The sequence below is a fragment of the Calidris pugnax genome, unplaced genomic scaffold, assembly GCF_001431845.1.
Source record: "Calidris pugnax isolate Ruff unplaced genomic scaffold, ASM143184v1 scaffold271, whole genome shotgun sequence".
Taxonomy (NCBI): domain Eukaryota; kingdom Metazoa; phylum Chordata; class Aves; order Charadriiformes; family Scolopacidae; genus Calidris; species Calidris pugnax.
In genome coordinates this window covers 1,175,645-1,186,734 of record NW_015091003.1, presented here as the reverse complement: position 1 = coordinate 1,186,734, position 11,090 = coordinate 1,175,645, and the positions used below count along the sequence as shown (strand labels likewise).

The 11,090-nt window shown below is 43.7% G+C and overlaps 1 protein-coding gene across 1 annotated transcript in view; it reads left to right on the top strand.

Annotated features, from left to right (window-relative positions):
• The window catches only part of CCDC109B (coiled-coil domain containing 109B), a 64,441-nt gene that overhangs the window by 1,066 nt on the left and 52,285 nt on the right, over positions 1 to 11,090 (top strand). The gene's annotated exons all lie outside the window — the stretch shown is intronic.

The window sequence follows — 11,090 nt, the reverse complement described above, 5'->3', positions numbered from 1 at the left end:
GGGGGGGGGGAGGCTGGTGGCGGGACGGGGCGGAATTCCCCCCCCTTCCCTCCCTCCCCTTCTCTCCGGGGCCGCCCTGAGGGGGTGAAAATCCCCTGTCCGCCTTCCTCACCCACCCGCCCCGGGGCCGCCCTGAGGGGGTCAAACTTCCCCCGGCCCCGGGGCCGTCCTGAGGGGGTGAAAATCCCCTCGTCCGCCTTCTTCACCCCCCGCCCCGGGGCCGCCCTGAGGGGGTCAAACTTCCCCCGGCCCCGGGGCCGTCCTGAGGGGGTGAAAATCCCCTCGTCCGCCTTCTTCACCCCCCGCCCCGGGGCCGCCCTGAGGGGGTCAAACTTCCCCCGGCCCCGGGGCCGTCCTGAGGGGGTGAAAATCCCCTCGTCCGCCTTCTTCACCCCCCGCCCCGGGGCCGCCCTGAGGGGGTGAAACTCCCCCCGTCCGCCTTCTTCCCCCCAGCCCCGGGGCCGCCCTGAGGGGATCAAACTCCCCCGCCCGCCTTTTTCCCCTCCCGCCCCGGGGCCGCCCTGAGGCGCGGCGGCGGCGGAACTCCGGCGTGAGGGGAAAAATAGTAAAAATAACCGAGTTCCTGTGAGCCTTGAGCTGCTCGTGGCTTTAAGACCCGAGGAGGGTAGGAAGGGTGAAGGAAAACAAGAAGGAGCTGTGACTTTTTAAGAATAAAAGATCTGGCAGGCCGTAGGGTAACGCAGTCCTGGAGTCCCGTGCAGGCGGGAGAGGAGGCAGTTCAATCCTTGGTGATTGTGCTTGGCCATAGAGATGCTCTGTGTGCTCGCAGCCCTCGCTGAGATGGAGTATGGCAAAGCCCTCTCCCTGTGCCCAGGGCCTGTCTGTGGCGAAGAAGTGGCCGGGACGTGGGGTGACACGGGCAGAAGGAAACACAGGGCGCTCTGGGGCTCGTTAGCAAGTGGCTTCCCCTAACGAGGGTCCCAAAAACCTGTAGTTGGAGTTGAGGAGTTGTACGGAATCAACCCTGTACTTCTCTTAAGAGCTTTTGCACAGGCTATTCAAAAACCCCTTTTGCAAAATTCCACGGTCATAAGGTGCTCCGTGTCCGCTCACGCGGACGGCCCTTCTTTGCTTGGTCAGGCCTGCGTGTGAGGACGTCGGAGAAGGGAATTTAAGATAAATATTGACTTACCCTCCTTAGTCTTCAAAGGTTGGGCTGCAGCGTGCTAAAAACATCTTGCACCTCTCTGAGAGCATTTACACTGTCATTCAGCACACGCTGCTACTGCATATTCAGTTTGTCACCTCTTTAACTTCTCCGGAGTGCTGCTTTGCAGACAAGCTTCCTGCTTTTCTAAGGCTCTAAAATGAGACTGAAAGCTGATAAAGCTTCAAGAAGAGACACCACAAAGGAGAGGAGGAGGAGGAGGAGAAGAAGCTCTTGCTTTGGCAGTGCTTCCATTATAAGAAAGAGCAGAAAAATGATCGTCCCCGTTCCTTCGTGGGATGGAACATGACAGTGACACGTCTCAGCGATTAAATCCTTGCACTGAATAGGTTGAGGAGAGGGATGTTGTAACATTGCGGAGAATTCTAATTTAGAAGAATGTTTAATGCAAGATTTTGTTTATTTCTAAAGTGGAAATGCTTTGAATAAATTAATATAAAATGCTTTTTATATATGCAGTCCACAGTTCTAGTTTTTCTACAGAGTTGCTAGCGTGGTGGGTAGTGAAGCGTGTTTAGTGATTTCCCCCTTCCTGTTTTCATCTTTGGGTACCTTTTAAGTTTTTGGCTATGTTTCTGCAGAACAGTTCAGGCAGTCAAAAAATATTTGTTCTCTTAAACATTAAATGAGTGTCCTGTAGCTGTAATTTCAAGCTGGTGAAAACAAAAGAAAACTCATTCAAAGTTTTATTGCAGGTGTTTAACTCTTTAGATTTCAATGTAGTGCAGAATGTCTTGTCCAATGCAAACACTCTTGTGATTATTTGATTTATTTTTCAGCAGTATTTTTTGGTTTTGGCTTTTTTTGTTTTTGTTGTTATTGCTGTTGTGTGTTGCTAGTTCTGCTGCTTGCCATTGAGGAAGAAATATTTTGCCTCTAGCTCCGGAAGGAAAGGTTGAAATGCTTGTGCAAGGCCTGAGGAAAAGCAGGGCTCGGTCACTGGTTGCCTTTGCACTTGGTGTGGTCTGATGCCATCATGGTCCAAGTTCTCTGGCTTGTTTGGTGATAGCTTTTTGCCCAATATAACTTTTTGGGGCATTGAGTGTAGGTTTCCATTTGTAAAGCTGGAGGTGATGCTTCAGTGGCCACTCAGGGTTGTAATACCTGCCCTTGGTCATCTCCTACTCTGAGATTATTCAGGCCCAGCGTTGATGGGCAGGTGTGTACATACACAGTGTATTTGTGTGCTGTGTTTTCAACTGATAAACATGCTGCTGTGGAGACAAACGAGCCATTATTGTAATGGCTAATTTGCTGTGATTTTTCTGTAAAAGCAGGGGTTGCTGTCCTGAAGGGCCGTATCCTTAAGTGTTAGCTTCTCAGTTCTGCTTTTAGACAAAATCCACAACTCTTCTGATGGCTGTGAGTAGCAACTTTGCCTTTGGAGTCATGCTTATACAAATTCCTTTTAATTTTGTAAAGTTGAGGTTTTTGTTATGTGAGGTTTTTTCTTTTTTTTTTATTTTTAAAGTGGCTAATGCTTAGGCAAGACACTTTTTCAAACTAAGTGAAGCATGTTGTATTGTGTTCTTTGGGCAGGCTTTCTTATTGCACGTAATTTTGTTCCCCAAAGGGTGCACTTCGTTTTGCTGGAGTCCCGGGTTTGTAATGCTGCAGTTATTTTGCACGTGGTGAAACCTAAAGGTTGCCAGGTCTTTCTGTTCTTCTTCACTGGCACGTTTTAGCTCCTGCAGCTCTTACTGAGAGAAATGCCCTGCTCTCCAGGAGGAAAAGCTCCCCTCGCCGTATCGCAGTGCAGAACAGATGTGTTAAGACAGATTCAAAGCTTAAAATTGCTGGGTTCTTTATATTTTTAATATATATTCGTAAACCTTCTCAACCAGGAAACATTGAAGGGGCTGGATTTAATATTTGGGTTTTTTTAGATGATCCTAGTTAGTTTCTCTGTAGCGCTGAATCCGACCGATGTAAAACAGTGTTGCTTTTTATGGCCATTCGCATATGTCAATGTTTGCATTTTAGTCCACAGCATGGAAATCTCTACCAGCGTGCCTCCAGCACTGGGGGTGGGCAGCAACTGGGGAAAATGAAGCCTGGGTTACGCCGTTTCTCTTCACTTAAAACCAGATTTAACCGCAGTCGTGCAGCCCTGTTCTAGCTCACACTGCTTTTGTCCTGTATGAAGATGCTGGAGTGGAAGTGACTTGTTTTGAGCGAGTATGAGGGAGGTAACTAAATGGGAAAACTTTCTTTTTTTTTTTTTTTTTTTCAAAATGTGAGTTTATTTAATGTTGTTAATTCAGAATGCACTCCATTTTTGGGTTCTTTGAGTGCAAAGTTCTCTTTTAGACTGTGCCTCTGGAATACACTGCTGAGGAGAAAGATTGTGTGCAAGCTGGCAAGATCGAATTGCAAAGGCTTCTGTGAAAAACATTACGGTTTTGTTTTCTTCCTTGATCAGGATATCACATATGCTTGTGGCTGAGGGGAGTTTTCTTCCTAGTTGCAAATTGCAGCCAGCAGAAGAGTGGTTGGGTTTGTTTATCTGCAGAAAGCGGTGTAGAGAGGGGTCTATTTCAGGGAATTCTTTTTTGGTCAGTTCCCAGTGTCATCCGTATTTGTCAAAAATGTTTATTTTAATGCTTTCAGCTGGTAAGTTGTTGACTACCTGATTCCTCAGACTGGCTTGAACTTTTTTCCTGCCCTTCCTGTTAGTTTTTATAGTTGTTATTCTTCTTACTTTCAAATTACCGTAATACTTCCAGCATTGTACCTATCTAGTTTGGCTTCCAATTTTGTACATTCTTCTAAGCAAGGATCTAAATGTATCCAAATAGCCACAGGATCATTTGTAATGTGGCATTTTTTTCATTTGGGTTTTTAATTGTGTGCCTTTCACTTTTGTGCATGCTCAGCTGGGGGGATTTCTAAGGTCCTGTCACGGTGGCAACCCCAGGACATCCCAGGCAGCGACAGAGAGCTGAATTATCATTGAGTGTCTTGTGCAGCTGAATATTTCACAGAAATGTGGTTTAAGTTCCTGCTTTGTATTTTCAGCCTACTCAGGTTTTCTGGAAATTGAGATCTAATTGGAGCCAAGAACTGGGAGTAATTGGTGGCCTCTGGGGCCTGTTTTCCTCCTCTTTCCTTCCCTTTGAAAGCCTTGCACAACACAAGTTAGCTTGTTGATCCCAGTTTTGTTTTCTAAACAGAAACCTTGTGCTTATACTGGTGTATGTCAACAAAAACATTCAACCCACTAAACTGTTTATTTGTGGAAGTACTGTACGCTCTTACAAATACTAATTTATAAGTGCCTTGAAAAGGCCATTTAGAAGATTTCCAGCTAGGAAATGTGCCTGTCTCAGCAAATTTGTTTATTTTCCTTTGGTACTGTGTCTGTGCCAGAATAACAGGATGGCAGCTAGCCCTTTCCTGGGAGATGGCTATGTTTGTTCTCAGAAATAACCCTTTTGGGGAGAGATGTGGTACATAACACAGAAATTCACTATCCTTTCTACTTTTACAGGTAGTCTTACGTAGTTCTCCTCTTCATCTTTTCTCTCCAGCTTCTGTAGTAAGTCAGTGGGAGAGATGTGGTACATAACACAGAAATTCACTGTCCTTTCTACTTTTACAGGTAGTTTTATGCAGTGCTCCTCTTTTCTCTCCAGTACAGCTTCTGTAGTAAGTCAGTGGTTTGTGAAATGTTCTCGTATGTGCACATATAATTACTCACAAAACCCTCGTTTCTTTTGGGGGTTTAGGAAATTCCAAATACCAGCTTCACTCTGTGTTTGAATCTGGCATCAACAGCATGACTTCCCCAAAATTGTTGGTGGTTTTTTTCCAATGGAGAGGATGACAGAAAAGAGACAAATTGGGATGTGCAGATCAAATCAGCTCTCTTTGTATAGAATATTTGGATTTTTTTTGCCTATTCTTGACAGAAAAGAGACAAATTGGGATGTGCAGTTCAAATCAGCTCTCTTTGTATAGAATATTAGGATGGTTTTTTGCCTATTCCGAACAAGTGTCAGTAGGTGCTTATCTGTGGTGTTTGTGTACATATGGCAATTCCTTAATTGGAAAGCAAAATTCCTAAATTGGAAACAAAAAGGAATAGGGAGGTACTGTGAGGTGATAACTGTATTGTGTGCTCTATAGTTAATAAAGTAGATTGACAGAAAATGATGCTGTGATTTCATTTGAAGTTGATGCCGTGGTCATACAAGCAGTGCTGTAAGTATGAGTAAATTTTTTTTGTTCCTCATGGGACGAGGAACATCTAAGTCTGGGGATGTCTGAGAGAATTGCTTTTCAACTGTCTTGGGTGCTCTGAAGATTTACCACAAATCACTGAAGTGCCGAGTACTTAATGCTGTTTACAAACCTAGTGCGTGTTTTAAGAACGAGGCTCTTCTGATGCTCTGGGATTTGGTTGGTTTCGGTCTTGTTGTTTGGTTGGTTCTTCTGATGCTCTGGGATTTGGTTGGTTTCAGTCTTGTTGTTTGTTTGTTTTTTTCTTTTTACATTTTTATGTTTTAAAATAATGTTTTAAAGCTTACAGGGCAAAAATATAGAGCCTGTTCCAGAGCTTATAACATCTTAATTTCCAAAGGGGTGGGAGAGGAAGGAAGGGGGAATACTTTGTTGTTGTTGTTGTTGGGTTTTGTTTGGCTGTTTTTTTGTGGGTTTTTCTTTTGTGGTGAGGGCTTCACCTTCTGAAGGAAGGATATTTGCCATTGGAGAGGAAGCAAAGAGTACGCTTGTTCCAAAGATCTAGTTGAAGATTAAAATCTTGATAATTTTTTTTTTCTCCCCCCTTCCCCTCGAGGGGAAATGAGCTGAAGGAACATGAACGGAATAGCTGGGCTTGAGGTAGGCTTGCTTCCTCTAGGATCATCTTCACCCATTGAGTTGCTCATTGGCGGGGGGTTCCTAAAGCCAGGTGAGAAGGCAGAGGTGTTTCACAGAGGTGTTTCACAGTCACTTCTCAGCCTTGTTATAATATAATGTTAATTAGGTGCCTATTAAGGGTGTGTAACACCAGCTCGTGCACTGGGATGGTTTCTCTTCCCTTTTTCTCGTTTCCAGAGAGATGAAAGGGAAAGACGCGTTCTCTGTATTGCTGCCTTGTCCTCTTGTCTTGCTATCAACATACTGAGTAATCAGTTGGCAATTAGGTTTATGTGGGGAGAAGGTGGCTTTTTATAAGGTCACTTCTGCCGCTCTTATGACTGCTCGCTGTGTCATTTCTGGTATCCCAAGCTAATCTAAGGAGCCCAACAAACAATTAAATTAAGCTGTTTTTTCTGTGAACTTGCATAAGGAGGCGAGGAGGGGGGCAGTTTTCAGGCCTGCAAGTTATTTGCTGTGACTTTTTCCATCCTCAGCTGACGCACGAGCCCTGGGTCATCTTGGAGTGGCATCCAATGCAGGTATCCTTATATGCTATCCCCACTAGGCTTTGTGTTTGCTCTTTAATTCCTGCGATCTATGGAGAGCAGCTTGCTCTATAAAAGCTCTGCTGTCCTCCCATTTGTAACTGATACAGGGTATGAGGAATCTGCGGCGTGATGGTGGTGAGGATAGATGGCTTATGGTGGTGAGGATAGATGGCTTATGGGGAATGCCTGACCCAACATCTGTGATCCCCAAGTGTTGGGAAAGTACGGATCTAGACTCCAAAGGTCAGGTCCATGGCTAGTAAAATAAATCCCTTCTGTGAGAGCGAGACTATTTACCATCACACGACAGCTGAAGAAGGGAATAAAAGTTAAAAATGAACGTTGGTCGGCTGCCTGCCTACTAAAGATGGTAACTTTTGTAGTCCATAAGCTGATTCTCCTCCATCTAAGGTTCACTGGCTGGGGTGAGCACCCTGCAGCTCCACCTGTGTGGAAATTTCAGGTGTTAGCAGTGGGTGTGAGGATAAACAAATAGCTTTGTGCTTCTGTGGAGAAAGCCTGGTGAGCACAACCCCCCCTTACCGGTGAGGAAACATTCAGTACGCCCTCAGACTGAAATGGAAAAAAGATGTTTACTGTAAAAACGGGAAATTTATACCTTTTAAAAGCAGCTGCATTTATCATGATGAGCACAGGCAGTGCATCTTCAAAAGGACAGAAAGTTTTGAGTACATTATACGCAGGCAAGATACAATTTTTTTTTGTCTTCAGGTAAACGGTTTTGAAGCAATTATCTTCACATTTACTGTCTGGTCATTTTAGATCAAAATTACTTCAATCTTTACATTCTAGTCAGCTGGGGAGAAATAAATTGTCTTCTTCTAAGAAATGTTTTATTTATCTGCAAAGCAGGCAGCGATTTCATTTTTCCAATATTTCCCTATTGGTACTTAAAAGTAGAGTAAGAGACCACAAAGTTGATTTAGAGCTCACAAAAGCATCTGTAAATGCCTGAATGATTGCCAGAGTGGAGGAAAAATTACATCGCTCTTCTGGCAAATCAGACTTAATATATCATGAGGACATCACTTTGGTGACAGTGCCATGATGGGGAAAAGATGTACATCCACGTATAGTGCAGTTGCCTGTTTTGCCTGCGGTGGTTATCTCATACTGTTCACAGAACAACCTTCCTACAGTTTCGTTTGAGGTTTCTTTTTTTCTAGGGCACAGCCTGACCTCTGCACCTTCTCCTGCAAACTGTTCATTATTTGATGTTCTGTACTTGCTTTTTGAACCAGCTGTGAACATATTCCATCGTGTTATCTGTGGAAGAAGGACCTTTTTTTTAATAAAACTTATCCCTCACCTTTATGTGTTTGTTCTAAACAGAAGTATAAAGGTGCCAGGCCCCTGAGGTGCAGACCTCTGTGACCCCAGCTGCTCCTCCTGCAATAAATTAAGGTGGATTAAGCTGTTTAAAAGCGTTTAAGAAAACGGCAAACCTACTGCATGACCACAAGGTAGGGCAGCTTCCTTTTCTGCAGGTACTGTGTCTGCCTTGCCAGCTGTGAACATATTCCATCGTGTTATCTGTGGAAGAAGGACCTTTTTTTTAATAAAACTTATCCCTCACCTTTATGTGTTTGTTCTAAACAGAAGTATAAAGGTGCCAGGCCCCTGAGGTGCAGACCTCTGTGACCCCAGCTGCTCCTCCTGCAATAAATTAAGGTGGATTAAGCTGTCTAAAAGCATTTAAGAAAACAGCAAACCTACTGCATGACCACAAGGTAGGGCAGCTTCCTTTTCTGCAGGTACTGTGTCTGCCTTGCCCTAGACAAGCAAAGAAAGTTAAAGAAATGTTTGCAAACAGTGAAATTAAATCAACTACAAAAATATAAGCCCAGTGGAAAAAAATAAATCTGTGATAAAGTAAGTACTATGTGAGAAGTTGAATTTACGATCTTGCTGTCCTGAATGCTGTACTCCGGGCTAGCAATTCTGAATCCCTAGACAAGCAAAGAAAGTTAAAGAAATGTTTGCAAACAGTGAAATTAAATCAACTACAAAAATATAAGCCCAGTGGAAAAAAATAAATCTGTGATAAAGTAAGTACTATGTGAGAAGTTGAATTTACGATCTTGCTGTCCTGAATGCTGTACTCCGGGCTAGCAATTCTGAATCCACTGAGTGTTGGGAGTCAAGAATCTTGATTGGTGGCTCAGGTCAATATGTTGATGCTGTTAACGTGGATAAAATAATTGAAACTTAAAGGCAGTCATCTCTCACAACTATATCGTAAGAGCTGTGTGTCTGATTTGTACGTCTTATATGGTTTAAGTAGAATGGATACCTGTGAAATGGCAAGGTTAGGAGTTTATCTTAGCTTCTCCGTGGATGAGATTCAATTTACCAGCCCTCCCACCCCCCTGCACCCTCCCCCAGCTTTCTAGAATTTTAACATTCCAGATAAAACTAGCAGGAAGTTGCTAACATCTCACCAGCTTCCTGAAAGACAGCAACAGTTTTTTTAAAGTTTACACCGAGCTCATGAATTGACAGAACCAAGGGAGATGAAGTCCCCAGCTCTGTAAATAATACTGGGGGGTTTTTTTGAGCGCTACTTATGCTAATATTTTAGACTAAAGGCAGGAAGTCTCTTAAATTTGGGGAGAGAGACACAGCAATTGGTGATCTTGAGCAATCTGTTTGCTGCTGCTGCCAGAGGCCAGAGTGTGAGCCTGTGTCTTCTGCCTTCCTCTGGTTTTATCTGATTGCTGGATGGCCCTGGATTATGTTTAAACAGGAAAACTGAATCAAGTCCTTGGAGCTCTTTTGTGAGGAGCTTTTGTGCTCAGTAACCAAATGCCACGACTCAACCCTAGGCTGGTGTCTGTGTTAGATGGGACTTTGCCTTAAGTTTTTGCGTTCCCTTTTAATCTCACGTACTGCTGGTGATACCCTGGATTCTTGTTAGCCTTGTTCCCAAAGTCTGCTTTTAAATGAGTCCTGAACTATTCAGGCATCGTGTTACTTGTGTTCGTGGCACACCTTTTGGCACTTTGCTTGTTGGTTGGGAAAAGTTTTTGAAGCCGTAGTCTCCGTTTCCTGTAATACCCAAAGGTTAAGCTTTGCTATAGGTGCAGCACAAGGAGGCTGTGAGGCTTCAGAATGGGGGTTTTGCCCTTGGAGATGACTCGCTGCAGGATGAGTTGCACCTCATTTAAGCCAAGAAAGGCCTAATAAAAATGTTGAGACAATATTCCTGCCGGAATGTGTTCCCAGGCAGTATCTTTCATCCTGCAGCCAATGCTGACCGGTGCAGTTTCAGCCCAAAGCAATTCCTTGTAAGACCGGTAACTCTATTGTTTGCAGAGCTGGAACTAGTCCCAGTTGAACGTGCAGGCACTGACATTCCTGCACTGAGTTCTCTACCCTTTTTTGCTCATTTTAATCTGTTGGTTGTGAGAGCATTCTCTGGTATTCTTTATTGCAGGAATTTTAAATAACGTTATTCATGTGAAGCCATGAAATTTGATGTGCTACAGGATATGAAACTAGAGTTTGTATTCAGGTCTGTGTGCTTTAGGCAGAAGCCGAAGGTGTGTCCTAAGTGTTGGCAGTGTAATAAAATCAGGTGTGCATAGAAGATCATAGTTTGAAGGTTGACATTTCAGGCTTGGTCTTGCAGTGCCCTGTGGCTGTAAGCACACTGGAAATGTGACTAAGGTGGAGTAATTTAAAGAGACATCATATATCCCGGGCTCTAAAACTGAATTATAGCTGTTAAACCATGCATGCTCCTTGGAGTACTGACCCCAAGCAGTTCTTCATGACAGTGAAAATGTAAAGCAAGTCTATTTTGCAATAGATCAGACACTGATATGACTTCAGACTGGGTGAACCATCATAGTGGGGCCGTTCTGCAGCATTTCATAATGCCACATGTGCTTTTGTTTCCTTGTGAGGTGGTTACCTTATCTTCTGCAATGGCCGTGGTAGTTTTCTTGTGATCAGGGATGTAGCTGTCTTTGGGGATTCCCCTGAAAGCTGTCATCTCATTGGCATCCAAATATAAATGTAGTTTTGGGTTGTTGGGAAGCAAGATCTTATAACCGTGCACTCTACTGCCAACAGTTACAGCACATCTTGTCTTGGCGCTAACTACCAGTAGTCAAAACTGTTTTCTTGGCATACTACAAAAGTTTTTGTGCAAGTTATGAATATTCATAACTAATGCAATAAGTGACGGCATAACGTTGCATAATAAGGTAGATGCTATCAAAAGTTATTAACAGGCTTCAACAAAAATGCTGGTGATAATTATTCATATGCTACTAATAATCTTGAATGTCATAATAACATTTAGAATTCAAGCCCTTAGGTACTGCTGTTGGCCTTCGTGGTGTTCCTAATAGTTGCTAGATTTTGGATGAGGCTCTGCAGTGGTGGGTCAGCCTGTTGTGTAACCCCATGACTCAAGAACTTGAGCTTTAAGAAAAACACACAGCACCTCGTGGCAGCCCTCA